This window comes from Hemibagrus wyckioides, linkage group LG08 (assembly GCF_019097595.1).
Source record: "Hemibagrus wyckioides isolate EC202008001 linkage group LG08, SWU_Hwy_1.0, whole genome shotgun sequence".
Taxonomy (NCBI): Eukaryota; Metazoa; Chordata; class Actinopteri; order Siluriformes; family Bagridae; genus Hemibagrus; species Hemibagrus wyckioides.
The window spans coordinates 8,281,060-8,295,787 of record NC_080717.1 but is presented as its reverse complement, the minus strand read 5'-3'; the positions used below and the strand labels follow the sequence as shown (position 1 = coordinate 8,295,787).

The 14,728-nt window shown below is 38.4% G+C and overlaps 1 long non-coding RNA gene across 1 annotated transcript; it reads right to left on the bottom strand.

Moving 5' to 3' along the window:
• Nucleotides 1-623: 623 nt before the first annotated feature.
• On the bottom strand, nt 624-11,406 carry LOC131357496 (uncharacterized). Its single transcript, XR_009205276.1, has 2 exons — nt 11,109-11,406; nt 624-2,248 (listed from the first exon to the last, which is right to left on the bottom strand). It is a non-coding gene; the product is annotated as an uncharacterized LOC131357496 (long non-coding RNA).
• Nucleotides 11,407-14,728: the final 3,322 nt, after the last annotated feature.

Sequence of the window (14,728 nt, the reverse complement as noted above, 5' to 3'; positions counted from 1 at the left end):
GAAGTGTGTCAGTAAACTGCTGGTTTATGGTATCATTTTTAATATTCTCTTATTTGTACATGCCCTGCTAATTCAGCTACTTGCTGTTTGTAAAAAAAAAGAAAGAAAGAAAGAAAGAAAGAAAGAAAGAAAGAAAGAAAGAAAGAAAGAAAGAAAGAAAGAAAGAAAGAATGAATGAAAAAAAGGAGATAATTTATCTTCAAGCAACTACTGTTACAAGTACCACAAGAAATACTGTACCTAGTAATGTAATTCAATGTTTCCTATCTATTCATCTGATTCTAGCATATCTTTGCAGTGCCATTTATCCAGATAACATCAAACCCAATCAGCTCATTCAGTCAATGAACAAACTCTCACAGAGACAGAATCAAATCTCACTGAACAGGTGAAATGGATTCCTATGGTTAAACAATCATACCAATTAAGCAATTAAATCCCAAGTTGGAATTTGATTAACAAGATCCCGTGGCTCCAAATATGGCCACCCACCCCTGCTCTAATCACAAATACACAGTGATCATGTACTCTAGCTTTACCTTGAACTGTTAACCACTATGCTCTGACAACATTATGGCACCTGTTTCATTATGCTCCAATGAATAGACTATAAGATATGTAACTCTTTATTGTGGTTGTTTAATAAAACACACTTTTATGAAAGGCAATACAGTATAATGTCCTTTATTTTCAGTTGGTATAGTATTGAAAGTCAGTAACAAGCATCAACATTTTAATAATTAAAAAATCAATAAGAAAACAGCATTTGCTTATTACCTTTAGTTGCAATGGAATGAAATATAGACACTATATATGTAGCCACACATAGCTAAATTGATACAAAATGCTAACTAGAAAATAAAGTAGTAAAACTTTTGTTTCCCATTGTGTAAATAAAGTAAAAAAAAAACAAAAACTTTGACTCTATTTTCAGAAAAAGAGGGAGTAAGCCAAGGAAAAAAATGACCTTGCTGAGTGAATCACAAAAGGCAAACTTACTGCCATCTCTCTCTCTCTCTCTCTCTCTCTCTCTCTCCATCACCCCAGGCAGAAAAAAAGCGTTGTGCTGCAGGATACCTTGTCGCAGTGCTTGGCTATATGAAAGGCGGCCCTGGCGGGAGATGAGGGCCTGCTAATTGTGCTTTTGAACAGACCGCGTGAGGTGCAGAGGCAGAAGTGCAGAGATTATGGCCTGGAGAGGGCACGTGCAAAGGGCACTTACTATAAGCCTCCATGGCTGCCCATTCATTCTCACTTCCCTTCCCTCTGACACTAATTTTACTGAAAAGAAGTGGTGTAAGCTCCCCAGAGATAATATACCTGGCAAGAGTTGCAAAAAATGTATACGCAAGAAACGTTAGACTATTGCGTCTCCTCAGCATTTTGGTTGTCCTCTATTTTAATCTCTCTACATGCGCCGATTCATTTTTTTCCTTCCCTCTAATTTTCAGCTGAAGGCTATGCATGACTAGCATTTATGAATAAGCCGTTTAAAGAATAACAAAGCCTAGAAAGGCATCCTCTGCATAAAACTGGTGTCAGATTATTTCTGAATTTATGCATAGGCATATGTTTTGTTATTATGTTGGCATCAGTTTGTGTGTTATAGCAACTGGAACCCGAAACTAAAATGGAACCATTATATTTATCATCTATTCTCGCATATTTTTTTGGCTCTTTACAGAAATTATACGTGATTCAAGTATTGGTTCCGTTTACAAGGCCTAGGTTCCTATTATAGTAGCTATTTCAAGCCCAAAAATTAGATTTAAATTCGACGCGCTGGCTGTTTTCTTCAAGCTTCAGGTCTTCCCAGGAAAGCAAAGACTCCCTCGCTTCCTTTAACTATTTCTCTCTCCTCTTGTCTCTCTCAGCAGGGACTAAAGCTGCAATTCTCCCTCAATCCCCCCAGTCGTTCACCCTTCCTGTCTCCTTCACCCATCTCTCTGCCTCTTTGCTCCGTGCCTTCGTCGCGCTGGTGGCTCAGTAGCTAACTGGATTAGAGCACAACAGAGCACCTTTCCTCTGTGCCGCTTGCCTTCACTCTGCTCGCGCCGGCGTCTATTGAGCGCGCGGCCGGTGCCGGTGACTGCGCGCGCAGGCCCGCCTCCATTGAGGCCGCCGTGTGTATGGAGGTTTATAGTGTGCATGCTCGGCCTTGCCCCTTTCCCTCATCAATCATCCGGCTCTGTGTTTGTGGGGGGAGAGCTTCAGGCGCAGAGACAGGCCTCAATGCGCCTGTCAAACTCTGAGAGAGAGAGAGAGAGAGAGAGAGAGAGAGAGAGAGAGAGAATGTTTACCACTCCTGCATGGGTCACTCAATGCCAATCAAACGTTTGCAGTGCTCCAACAGAATTTGGATACTTATTCAGATAATTATATTTGACATTCAGTTGAAAATCCTATGCTATTACCCTTGGCAAAAACATTGTTGCATTAACACCTACAGTATATATAATTTATCATTGTTCCGATTACTTCATCGCTTCATTCAGCACTTATTTTTGCCTACCACCTTTTATTAACTGTCCATATTAAGATATTATTCACCTATATGATGAAGTCCTGTAGGCATACGCTCTCAGATAAGTATATTAAAACAACATCAGTGGGTTAGTTTTTATAGACAACCTATGTGTTGTAGTAAACATTTATTAAAAAGATAATTATGAAAGTGTTTTCTCCCTCGTTAACACAGGATAATAATAAAGTCATAATATAATACAGTGTTTTAATTGAGCTTATTTGTAGATGTATACCTGGCTGATGAAAAGATCATTAAAAGACTTATTTTTAGTTTGCTTTTTATAAGTAGTAAACTGAAAGACGTGTCTGGTCAAAATCATTTTTGTCAGTTCGTTTTGAATGGTATCATTCTTATGGCCTTCGCATCTCAACAGCAGCTTCAAAAAAAAAGTGATAGTAGTTGTAGTGGCTCTCCAGGTCTGTCGACGATATAGATCACTTTCTCCTTTTTTCATCAGGCCTCAACAGTATGTCGAATTCTTCTCTCTGCACTTAACTTTTTTAATAACGATCTTCCCTCTGGCCGGAGGTCTCCTAGAGGAATACCTCAATCCGATTAGGGCTCTATTTTACAGCAGAGACGGCGGGGCGCAATAAGAGCTGGGCGCGCGGAAACGGGCCTTCACCCATCAGCTATTAGATCTCTATTAGCGACCTGTATCTCGACCAAGAGCCGAAATTAAACAATTCTTCAAACCGATCCAATGTCGATTCAAACCTCACAATCCCGCTTCTTCCCTTCTTTCATCTGCCATTTGATTTTATTAGGCGACGAGCATAAGGTGTTGAGAACAGAAGTGTTCAGGTGCAAATGAAGCCATCCTGTCATGGAGCCCACACTTGGCTATTTTTCACTGAACAAAGAATGTAAAATTCCACATTATAATTTATAGAGTTATTGTCATTTTATTCTATGTCATGAACACAATTCTTCACAATAGCAATAATAGTCTCACCAGCAAGACTACAAGGTAATGAGTGAAAAATAAAAGAAAAACCTTTTAGATTAAAAACAGCTAAACAAGAGAGTACTGCTGATATTTGATAATTGTTTGTTTGGTGGTGTTCTTTTTGTTTACAATCTACAACAAGACTTTAAAGACATTAATTGTTGTTAACCTGTTTAAACACAGAGGAACCATGGGCCAGACTAGTTTCTACATTTCCTACATTCCCAGAAAGAAGGTCCTTGTCGGTTGGGTAGTACCCTCAAGGCTCCACCTTTTGTGCCATATGTATCATTTTATCTAGAAACGTGTACTTTGTGTGTCTTTAAAAATTTCCTCTGAAAACTAATTACGGTGCATTAAATATATCTTAAATCATTGTACGTTATAGACTACTATGTCCATGCTTTTAGGTTATCCTAATGCACACCTAGTTTGTACAAGAAAATATACATAGTGCTTTAGTTTCACTGTAATTGCTGAATAATGCATTATAGTTGGAACATAGATTGATTTAATGTTCATAACTAAAAATTAGCATGGGATAGGGTGGGTCGAAACTGAGTAACAGTTGCAACTGAGTTCATTGTGAATAGTATATTTGAAATAACTATGTCTATATCTAGTGTTTTTATAACCAGAGGCTTACATGGGCATGCAACTTACCCAAAAGACTCAATTATTAAACATGTACATTTATTTTATTTCTGCAGAAGCCTGTTTATTTCTCAGAATAGGGCATATAATGGTCTGCAGCCTATTGCTTTACTGTAGTAGAAAAAACACATGGCTAGGATATACTTAAACCTAATCTACATCTCAGCACAAACAGCGCAATAACAGTCCAAACCCGTTATTTTTTTCCAGCTAAAAACATGTATGAAAGTGACTCGAGCACGTATCTCTGTTTATTCAGTCAAAAGATGGCCATTTATCATCGATAGAGACAGCGTCGCATTTTCTACCTAGTTCTCTCAGACCCGCTCCCAAATTCAGCATTTTTATGGAAAACCGCAGTCATTTTGATTGATGAAATCTAAAGATGTCCAGAACAATCCGAGAGCTCCCCGACTGCGGCGCTCCTACGGGGTGCTTCTCTCTGCGCATTGTTGCACTGACACACGGGGGGGAGCGTCGTGAGAAGACACGAAAAAATCGCGATTTCAGTGTTAAAAAAAGCTCACAGAAAGAAAAAGGATTTCTTTACATTCTCCCAGACGGGCAGTGGGAAAGTCGGAGAAAGTCTTTCCATTTTAGAAGCAAACAATACCACCTCAGTCTCACTTGACTCGTTCAAACCATAGCCTTGTGTACTATATGGCTTAAGACGAAAGAATGGGCTATTTATTAAATTGATGGACTTCAGCATGTGCCTTTTAAAAGTATTCCTTTAAGATTCAAGAGCCCAGGATGGAGTTACTTTATAGTGTCTTTAAATAAGATAATTTGATTTACAAAATGGCACTTTGGGGGTTGCCTTATGTGGTGACTTAACGGAGCACGGCTCGTTGCTGCATTTGCCACATAATTATGACCAAGAATGAGCAATATTGCAGTGTTGTCTGATTCTTTCTTCTTTTTATTTCCGAACGATTATGATCCCCGATGTGATTTCATAATTTTTCATAAACCATCGCTCGCATGTTTTTCCCACCACCCACAATGAGAATTATTAGAAATGCCACCTGCTTAATTGTCCTAAATTGGCGCGTGCATTATTAATAAGGGCAATGCTCTGGTGGATTCGCCTTCGGAAATATCTTACTTAACGTCGCGTCACCCACGGGGAGTTTTTAATAAATCTCCCTCTATTTAACTGCGCCTTTTCCCTCTCAGACTCCTCCAGGCGGACACAGGCCGTGTCGGGATCGCGTTCAGGACCAGCTGCTCCAAAATACAGACAGGCCCTTGTCAATTAGGCACTGACAAAGCGCGCTCCGGATCGCCCGAGGCTCCACACTGTTACAGTCCAGGCAATTAGCGTCCATTTCTGTCCAGACCTCCGCGGAGCGGTCAAATGGCAAAACATTGCAAAGCAAACGGAAAATTGGGCCTAGACTCATCGCTCACGGTGGAGAGACTTCTGGAAATCATGGCCATCAGGGTAGCAGCGTTTCCGGATTTGGCGCCTGATTTGTCTAGTTTTTATTAGCCTACTCTGGGCCCGAGGAGATGTGCTTGAAGATATCATTTAGCTTGGTTATCATTTAGTTGCAGTTTAGCTGGTTTATAGTGGATTCGGATGGCGTATGACCGAAATTGACGTTGAAAAAATGTTAAGATAACCTGCAGTAAATAGCCTGTAGTACACAAAACGTACTGAATATGAAATGAAACGAGAAATGATTTGAGCCAACAGAGCAAATTTCAAATAATGACAGGCGCCATTGCTCGAGCCCTTTGTAGCGGGTGTCAGTCCAAGCAGCTGGCGCTGGCCTTTGGCCTGCTGATGGTTAGGGGGTGATGGACCTCCGGACAGGCCCGTCCGGCAGATATAGTCCAGGTCAGAGAGGCCAATTGGTCTCCAACAGGACAAGTGAAGTCCCTCGGCTTGAGGCAGCTGAGTCGAACAAAACGACTCCAGCTCAGTCAGCCCAGGGAATCATTAATGGAAGCGTTTGTTTAACTAATTAGCAAGCTGGGCAGCCAAAGAGGGAATTTGTAGAGACAAGGCATTCAGTCAGTCAGAGGAACATCCAGCTCAACGTACAGGACGGGGCCAGGGGCAGGGCAGCGGTGCATGTACATACTGAAGTTCAAGAACAGAACAAACAGGGCATCGCATTCAACAGCCAAACAAAAAAGCAGACTAACGAGTCCTGATAGAAAAGAAGGAGGGAAAATGTCCGCGTTAAATATGGGAAAGTTTGGGGAACGGGTCGCCAGGTCAAGAAAAGTCAACAAGAGAGCAGCGTCGATGACAGAAGGAATTTAGTATCAAAAATGCATAAATCTTTACGTGAGGGCAGCGGGACAATGGACACAAAAGAGGGCGAGTGGCCGACTGCACACTGATTTGTTTTTGGCTTAAAAAAAGAATTAATGGATTGGGCCGAATTGTTAACATATAACACAAAACGGATGGAGGTTAAAAAAGAAAAAAAGGTTTCCTTACGGCCTTTGTCAGCAACAGCGCTTAATCTTGATGGACTATACACACATCTATGGCCACACAAGGCATTCTGTAGGCAAGTTAATAGGTTGAAAGCTATAATTATGGACTATAATAATCCATGGATGGATCGTAAAGCCAGAAATAAAGACTTGTAATTGTAGCACATCTCAGTCACTCGCTATTATTATGAAATGATATAAAGGTGAACATGCCTATATCTGGGAGTATGACTGACCACACAGTGAGGTCTATGTCATGACCACTGATGAGAACTCTGCGTGACCTCGGGCACTTTCTCAGCGCTATGCTAATAGTCCCCCTCCCTTAGTAACCCTTGTTAGTCCTCTGTCCCCACAAACGCCGAATTCCATAACTCTTCATGAGAAGCATTATTAGGGAAATCCTTCCTTTTTGACAATTTAATAGTGCGAACAGATCATGTGTGTGACAACGGCCATTCATCTGCACTCACAAAGAGCAGGCCTCTGAGCCTTAGTGTCCAGTTCAGTTCACAAGGCCTGCACTGTTTCGCATTAATAGTTATGTTTATGAAACCAATCATAATCAAGCCTATGTAGCTGAGGATTCGTCAGATTTAATAATTAAATTACGGAGGAGTACGGCCAAGTTTTCACCCCTCATTTTTGGGCCTATAGAGCAAAATGCCAGTTGTTAAATTAACACGCAGTGTTTAACGAACTGTTACACTTTTAAACGAACTCTTGCATTATTTCCATATTTGCTTAGAAACACTGCTGTGGCGCGTCCAGTGTGACATTTAACAAACGAGGAGTAATTGTGCTTTAGACCTCAGCTATGAATTCTTTTCCGAATCGGTTTAACAGTTTCAAGGCAATTTTGCAGCATCCTCCAGTGGGACTAACAAGGCAGAAAAAATGGATCCTTCGTGGCCTCACCTTTGGGAGCGCCTCAATAACAGAGACATCAGCTCCACACCAAGCCGTATAATTTTTAATATATATGCAATAAATGTTCAATTTGTTGCCTGAAAATGACGGGAAATAATTTCGTCATATTTTAAAGGCTTTATTACAGCCGTGTTTTCGCTCCAGCTCCTTTGTGTTTGATTAAGTCATTCGGAGATTGTGTTTGATAAGTTAATAACGATGCTGATATGATCCTCTTGACATTAAATTCTCCACGGGGCAGTTAGAAAAAGTGCTTCTTGAACAAAAAATTCCACCTTGGCCTGTTTGCCCGAGCCTGTCAATAATTCATTTCTTAATATGATGTCTTTATAGGTCCTAAAGTCCCAATAGCCCCATCTGTTATTAAAATATACGCATATATATATATGCTTAATAAAAAAAAACACCCTATACATATAATATCTGATGAGCTCATCACAACGATGGATGTTTGATACCATCTTATTTACATTAGTTTTATGGTATAAATTCTACTTATTCTTAAAAGTATTTAATTGAATACAAGCGTTTGTCGGTCTCTGAGTTGGATCTCTTGCACAGCACATTTTACATGCATTCAGCTGATGCAAGTGATTAGCTAATTATTACGCATTTAATATGCCGGGCTTTAATAACTTTGTACGGGCAAATTCGAGAATATATACAGTGCATTTGATTCACATGGCCTCATAGCACTGTATCATGTACCAGAGACTGACGAACAATTCAAAAATAATTTGTGCTCTTTGCTGAAAAATTGGATTTAGATCTTGATGATTGTTTGATGATGAGCTGATAAACTGTATAGAGGTTTTGGGGATTAATCTGTAAGTAGACCACATGCAACCCCTTGTTTGGCTTTATTTTGGAAGTGAATTTTGTTTCCACTTTGTTCGCCTTGAAACCCGCCGAATGCACCTATAATCCATTCAGCCATAAAGTGCTCATGAACTGTATTTGCAGAGAATCGCTCATACAGTGAATGTATCTTTGTTCATGCGGATATAAATATAGATTTAAAGAATCCCTTATTTATTATTTTTTTATTTTTTAATTGTGGTAATATTCTGTAAAAACGAATTTGCCAGCTTCATACAGCGCGGTCCAACAGTCGGTATAATTGTATAACAATCGGATAGTGAATATCATAGTAGTGAATATACGCTATGTAATATCCTGTTACTTTTCTTGTTCACTATTTGAATATTGTCAAATTTGTGATATTATATTAAGAGTTATCATGGTAACTCTTTTTTACAAAAGGTCAATTTTTTCATCTCTTCCATTGAAGCACTCTGGTTGATTTGATCTAACATGGATGGCCAGGTTTTACACAAAATTGTGAAGTCTATAATGTCATAAAAGCTAAAGTGGGACATACCAAATAATAAGAAATTCTTTTTTTTTTTCTTTTTTTTTTAAAAAAAAGAAGAAGAAGAAGAAATATAAGTAAAGAAAGAAAAGGGAAAAATAATATATTTCTAATATATTTCTAATATTTCTTTATATATTTTATTTTCCATCAAGTTATTGCTGATAACACAATTTGCAATTTAAATTAGAAAATAATTCAAAATAGAAATATTTTCACAAGTGGTCTCAGAATTGTAAACACCAGTGTAGATCCTATATCTCAAAGCTTTGTTTTAAGGTGACTAAAACGGTACAGATGACAGTTTACTGTTTTGTTTTCGCCAGTTCATTCAATTTAGGCTATGTTCCTTTAAATGTAAGTGAATGAACGCGGCAGTAACAATAGTTGGTGTCAAACTAGAAATCTCTGCAACGCCTCGGCGATTTGTGTTGACAATCATGAGCTCATCAATTAAATGTGGTCAAGTCATCTAAGAAAAGCTACAAGAATAATGTGAATAATTTAGAAGAATAGTAGAGATTTTCTTCCATTCAGCCAAAAGCGGGTTAAAATTTTAAGTGAAACAGGGAAAGACACAGGGGTCGAAAAATAATGAATAATAAATACATAACATTAAACGTTTTAACACTAGTTAGATTATTTTTTTCATGTGCGTCACCCTGATTTCTAAGTTCCAATAACCTAAGCTCATGGAAAGATTGAGAAATCTACATTTTCATACTTGATTTTAAATGTATAGGCATTCAGTCTATTTATACATGATTTATGTGTACGTAAATGGCCCTTTAACCCGCTTTAACTGATTGTTTGAGCTTAAATCTGAGAAGAAAAACTGGTGCTTTTGAGGTTTTGCGCACTGTTTGTTTCTTTCTTTAAAGCCTTCTGTCGGAAATCGATTTACCGCATCCCCATTCTTTTATTTCTCCGCGCTCTTGTCCCGATTTTCGTCCGTTTCGGCTCTTTCCATTCCCTGTTTGTTTAAACCTCTTTATTTTCTGGGGTGCGATACAGCTGCACAGAGAATACTACAGTCCTCTTTTCCGACACCAAGCGCATTCCGCCCTTTTTCTAAAGGTACAGCCTTTGATTTCTCTTGCCTTTTTGCTCTTTTTATCGTCTCTGACTTGTCAGGCCCTAGCCGCTTTTGTTGGTTTCTGTGCCGAATAGACGGAAAGACCGGAGTGATGGATCCGTTTTTGAAAAAGGAAAAAAAAGGTTAAGGGTGGAAAAAGTTAACTGGTTGCCATAGCATTTATTTCAGTTCAACGAAACTGCTTTAGATGTTTTAGTCGCTGATTAGTTGTTCGCCTGCCAAATAGCAACAGATAAAATAAATACGCAGCCTTGGCCTACGGCATTTTTTAATATCTGTATATAATTGCATGCACTATTTATTTTTATTTTTTGAAAGGACTGACTTAAAATTTGTTTAAAAAAATAACCTTGTTGTTTTAATTAATAAAAGTAATAATCAGGAGTTCGATGTTACGATTAACTCACATTAGGATTCGTGTCACAATACATTAAACTGACTAGACAAAAAAGCCGTTATGTTAATATGACAAAATGCGTCATTATATGTTTAAGCAATAAATCATTGTAACCAATAAATTGGTGTGAAACTTAAAAACCCGAGAGAGAAAAAAACTCCGAGATATGTAATTGCGTATGCGCGTTACGCAAGGCATGCGTAATTTGAAATCGTTCTTTACGCCAATGTAAACCACGCATAAAACTGTAAATAAGTAAGAACTTTGTTGGTTAATTTAAGTGTTAAAATATGTTTTATGTTGATAGTAAACATTCGTTTTTATAAAACGGTACTGTTTCGCATTGTCGTGCACCTTTAAAGGCAAAAAGAAAAACAACGAAAAAGTCAACCCGATGTTACTTATTTACCTACAGAAAGCGTTTAGAATGATGCGTTTTGAATGTAAAAGCGGATGCATGCAATGTACTTTGGTGTCTCGATCCCTCTGAGAATAGTGCCTTATTTAGAGCTGCTTCGCCACGTAGCCTTAATGATCACAGCAATGCAGCGAAAACGTGTTGGCAGAAGAAAAAACGCATCGCCCCACCAACACCAACCCTCAGATCAAAAACACTCAAGATTTTCAACCCACGAAAATAAACATTATGCAGGTTGCGCGAAAGGAAAAAAGACGAAAGAAAAGAAATAGATCGACAAGAAACATTACGATGGACATGTTACTTACGGCGTCTTCATCTTATTCCGTCTCCTATGCTGTCATACGTCCTACAGTAGGGCTTACAGTACTGTTTGTCTCGCCTTTTTTCTGGCAGATTCACTTTAACAAGTGGAAACTTTGTGTCCTTCTGCGCCATTTTATACATGATGAGCCGTCAGTAATGGGATTATTAAACAAGGACGGTTTCAGGCGCTGGCGTTAACCTTTTTTTAATGCCTAATTAGGTTTTGCAAAGAAATAATTAGATTTTGCGTCGCGTACACATTGCCCGTATTTTTAACTGGCGCGGAAACACTTGCATCACGACAAGAGCTCCTTGTCGATCACCTAAAACAATATACATTCGGTGTCAGTGTACACAAGATGATTTTAAAATATGCTGTGATCAAATATTGTACATAAATTAATTAGGTTTCGCAGATGGCCTCAGCATCCGTGCTGCTGCAGTGCAGAGCGCGCCCTCTGGTGGCCAAGGTTAATCCCAATTTACGCTACCAGGCCAAAAACATGGCGTAATGCAGTATTTTCCAGTCAAGGTCCAGCACGGAATAATGTAATATTTTCCTGCTCTTAACACTACTGACTCATCAACTAATTAACCAGAGCGTCATAAGCTACGTCTTAATGAATCTGTTAGGATTGAGAACTATGCAGCACATGAAACCTATAGCTGCACTAATCCTTGTTGTTGGGGTGGTACCATCAATAGGACATTTTGTACCTTTAGTGTCTTTTAGTATTTGAGCTGGAAATCTTTAAAAGTGAATTTAAGATACATTATTGGTCCCGAGAGACCTCTACTCTAATCAAAGAAACACTTGTTAGTTAAAAGACACACTGAAATATGCAAAATATGTAGTTAAAAGATAACACTGCAGAGACATGTACAATATTGTAACTTTATTTCTGACAGTGGACACGTGACTAACATTGAGAACCACAATTTTTTATTAAGATGTCTTGTAAGCTTCAAGCAACTGTTTGTGTAGGCGACAACCTCACAAAACAACATCTACAGTTTACATACAGTGTGAGCAAAGCAAGGTCTTGCAACTCAGATTACATAATAGATTTTTGATTTAGGTCTGCCACGTTACCATTATATGCTGGACATACAGACTCCAGGACAAGGATTGGGATAACTGGTTTAATGTATTGTACATAAGCCCTATATTTAAATTATCCGTTAGTTAATTGGCTCTGTTCTATACACCTGGTCCAGCATGTTAATCAGTTGGATCAAGTGTGTTAGAGCAAAGAATCATTAAAACTGTGCAGGTCGTTGGATGTCCAGGACTTGACTGGAGAACCAGTCTAAAACAGGATGGGCGTTACAGTTGATTGTAATGGATTGTTTGGAGTTTGTAAAAATAAAATTAGAAGGAAATAAAGGATAAATTAGGCAATAATCACTTCAGGATTCATCTTAACTCCACATTTATTTTTAAGAATCCTTCCCTTTGTCCCACGCTGCAGCGAGCTAGTTTCTTACCTCTAGCTCCATCTAGTGGAATTCTACAATGAACGCTTGATAGTCAGTTGGTTTTACTATCCCAGACATAAGGAAAAATGATTCAGAGATTCTTTTTTATAAAGAACCCAAAAGTAAGTTATTAGGTAGATCTAAACACTGTGTTGTATGGTTAAAATAAACCATCCAAATTGGAAAAGGAAAAAATGAGTCAGGGTGGTATACATTTCGTTTTTGGCTAGGTCTCTGCAAAGTGAGAGCCAGATTCCTAAGGGGAGGTGGTTACTGCACTCCAGTCTTTACTCAAGAGACTGGCAAAGCCAATATGCTTTCTTTCTTTCTTTCTTTCTTTCTTTCTTTCTTTCTTTCTTTCTTTCTTTCTTTCTTTCTTTCTTTCTTTCTTTCTTTCTTTCTTTGTAGAAATGTCTGAAACCAGTACACAAAATTAATGTAAGTGTGTAATGCTCTGGTTTCAGAGATATCCAGCTGAACATCATCCATTCCAAAAAACGCTCACCCAGAAATGAAATGATATATGCTAAAATTCAATTTAAGCGTTAAATTCAAGACACAAATGCTTTCAGACTCATTTAGCACTCTTATAACTCTTAACCTTCCCTTTTAGTTTTATTATAGTTACTAAATAATTCACATCATTTACTGAGGAATAAAATTCTAGAATATAATGTAACATAATAATGTGCTATAAAATGAATAACTGAATAATAATCTGTGACTATTAAGGGATTAAACAAATGCTGATGGTGTACAGATGCATTCCATTCAAGGGCAGGGATGAAATTATACACCTTAACATACAAACACTAAATTAAATAGAAACTGTTTTCATTGATATTTAACTTCAGGCATGTGCACACAACTGTTATGTTGTATTCCTGTATGGTTTTTGGATTTATTTTAGATTTGGATGACTAAGACATACTTTTAGTCTCTTTATGATGTGTATTCTGACTCATAAAATCCTGCCTTACATCAGTTTTTTGCTGTGATCTTCATGTCTGGAGATGAAAATATGATGTAGCCTTCATTCTGGTTTTCTGATGTAATTTGATGTAATAAAACTTCTCAAAAATGAATCAAGATCCTGGTTCAGGTAGTAACAGTCTGGTTGCTTTCCCTGGAATTTCCAAAGAGTCTATGTGTTTGGTGGGCCTGGGGGTGGCCATCGTTGTTCAAACTTGCTGAAAAAATGTGGATCAGTGAAGGGCCCTCCATATACAATTGTCTGCAGCAAATAGATCAGTACCACCACCAGGCAGGAGATTAGGAAGAATGGCACGAATGGACGGAAATGAGTCCAGGCTTCTCCAAAGAGGTAGCCCAGACCACCATGATTCTTGTAATGGGTGGTGCGTCGGGAGGACGGCAGAGCCACACCAGATAGAGAACTGTCTTGAGGCGTGGATGAAGAGATGGAGGAAGAAGCCACAGTATCCATGCAAGAGATATTTGTGAGAAAAAAAATTAGGCACAAGCTTTCCCAAGGTGATTCTCCAAAATACAATCTGTAAAAACGTAATAAAAAAAATCCAAAAGTTGGTTTCAGCCTGAAGGAATTACAGAGTTATGATATTTAATCTTTCAGCCATGTAACATCCATCACAAGAATGACATTTGTATTACAATTTGTAGATCTTATGTCCTTGAGAAAAAGCTTCTCTCTATATCTGTAGCTCATTCCAATTAATCATTGTTGTCTTGTAGTTCAATGTAAGAATCTTTCAGTATAATTCATGGCCTACGTTGACTTTTCCAGGTATGCTGTGTCCTTCTCTGCTCTCTTAGCAAAACTACTGATAATATTCTCTTTTTTTATTCTTTACAGCTGCTTCTGTAGCTGAAGTCGGCTTCTTGAGTCCACGGCAGTGTTTAACAGCACTGATAGAGGTAAAGCTCAGCCACACTCCTGCTATCCATGACTCATAGAAATTTGATACAGGAGAGACGAAGAGAAAATAAGAGATAAGACCCCTAAATATATTTAGCTACAAATGACAGGAACATGTGGAGGAAAGCATGTGGCTAAAGACAAGGAGGAATTTCACCCATTAAATGTTCTTGCATTCACAGAGGTTAAAAAGCTTGTCGTCATTTTCCCAGATATCAGATCTCTTACTTAAGCCGCCCTCTCTCT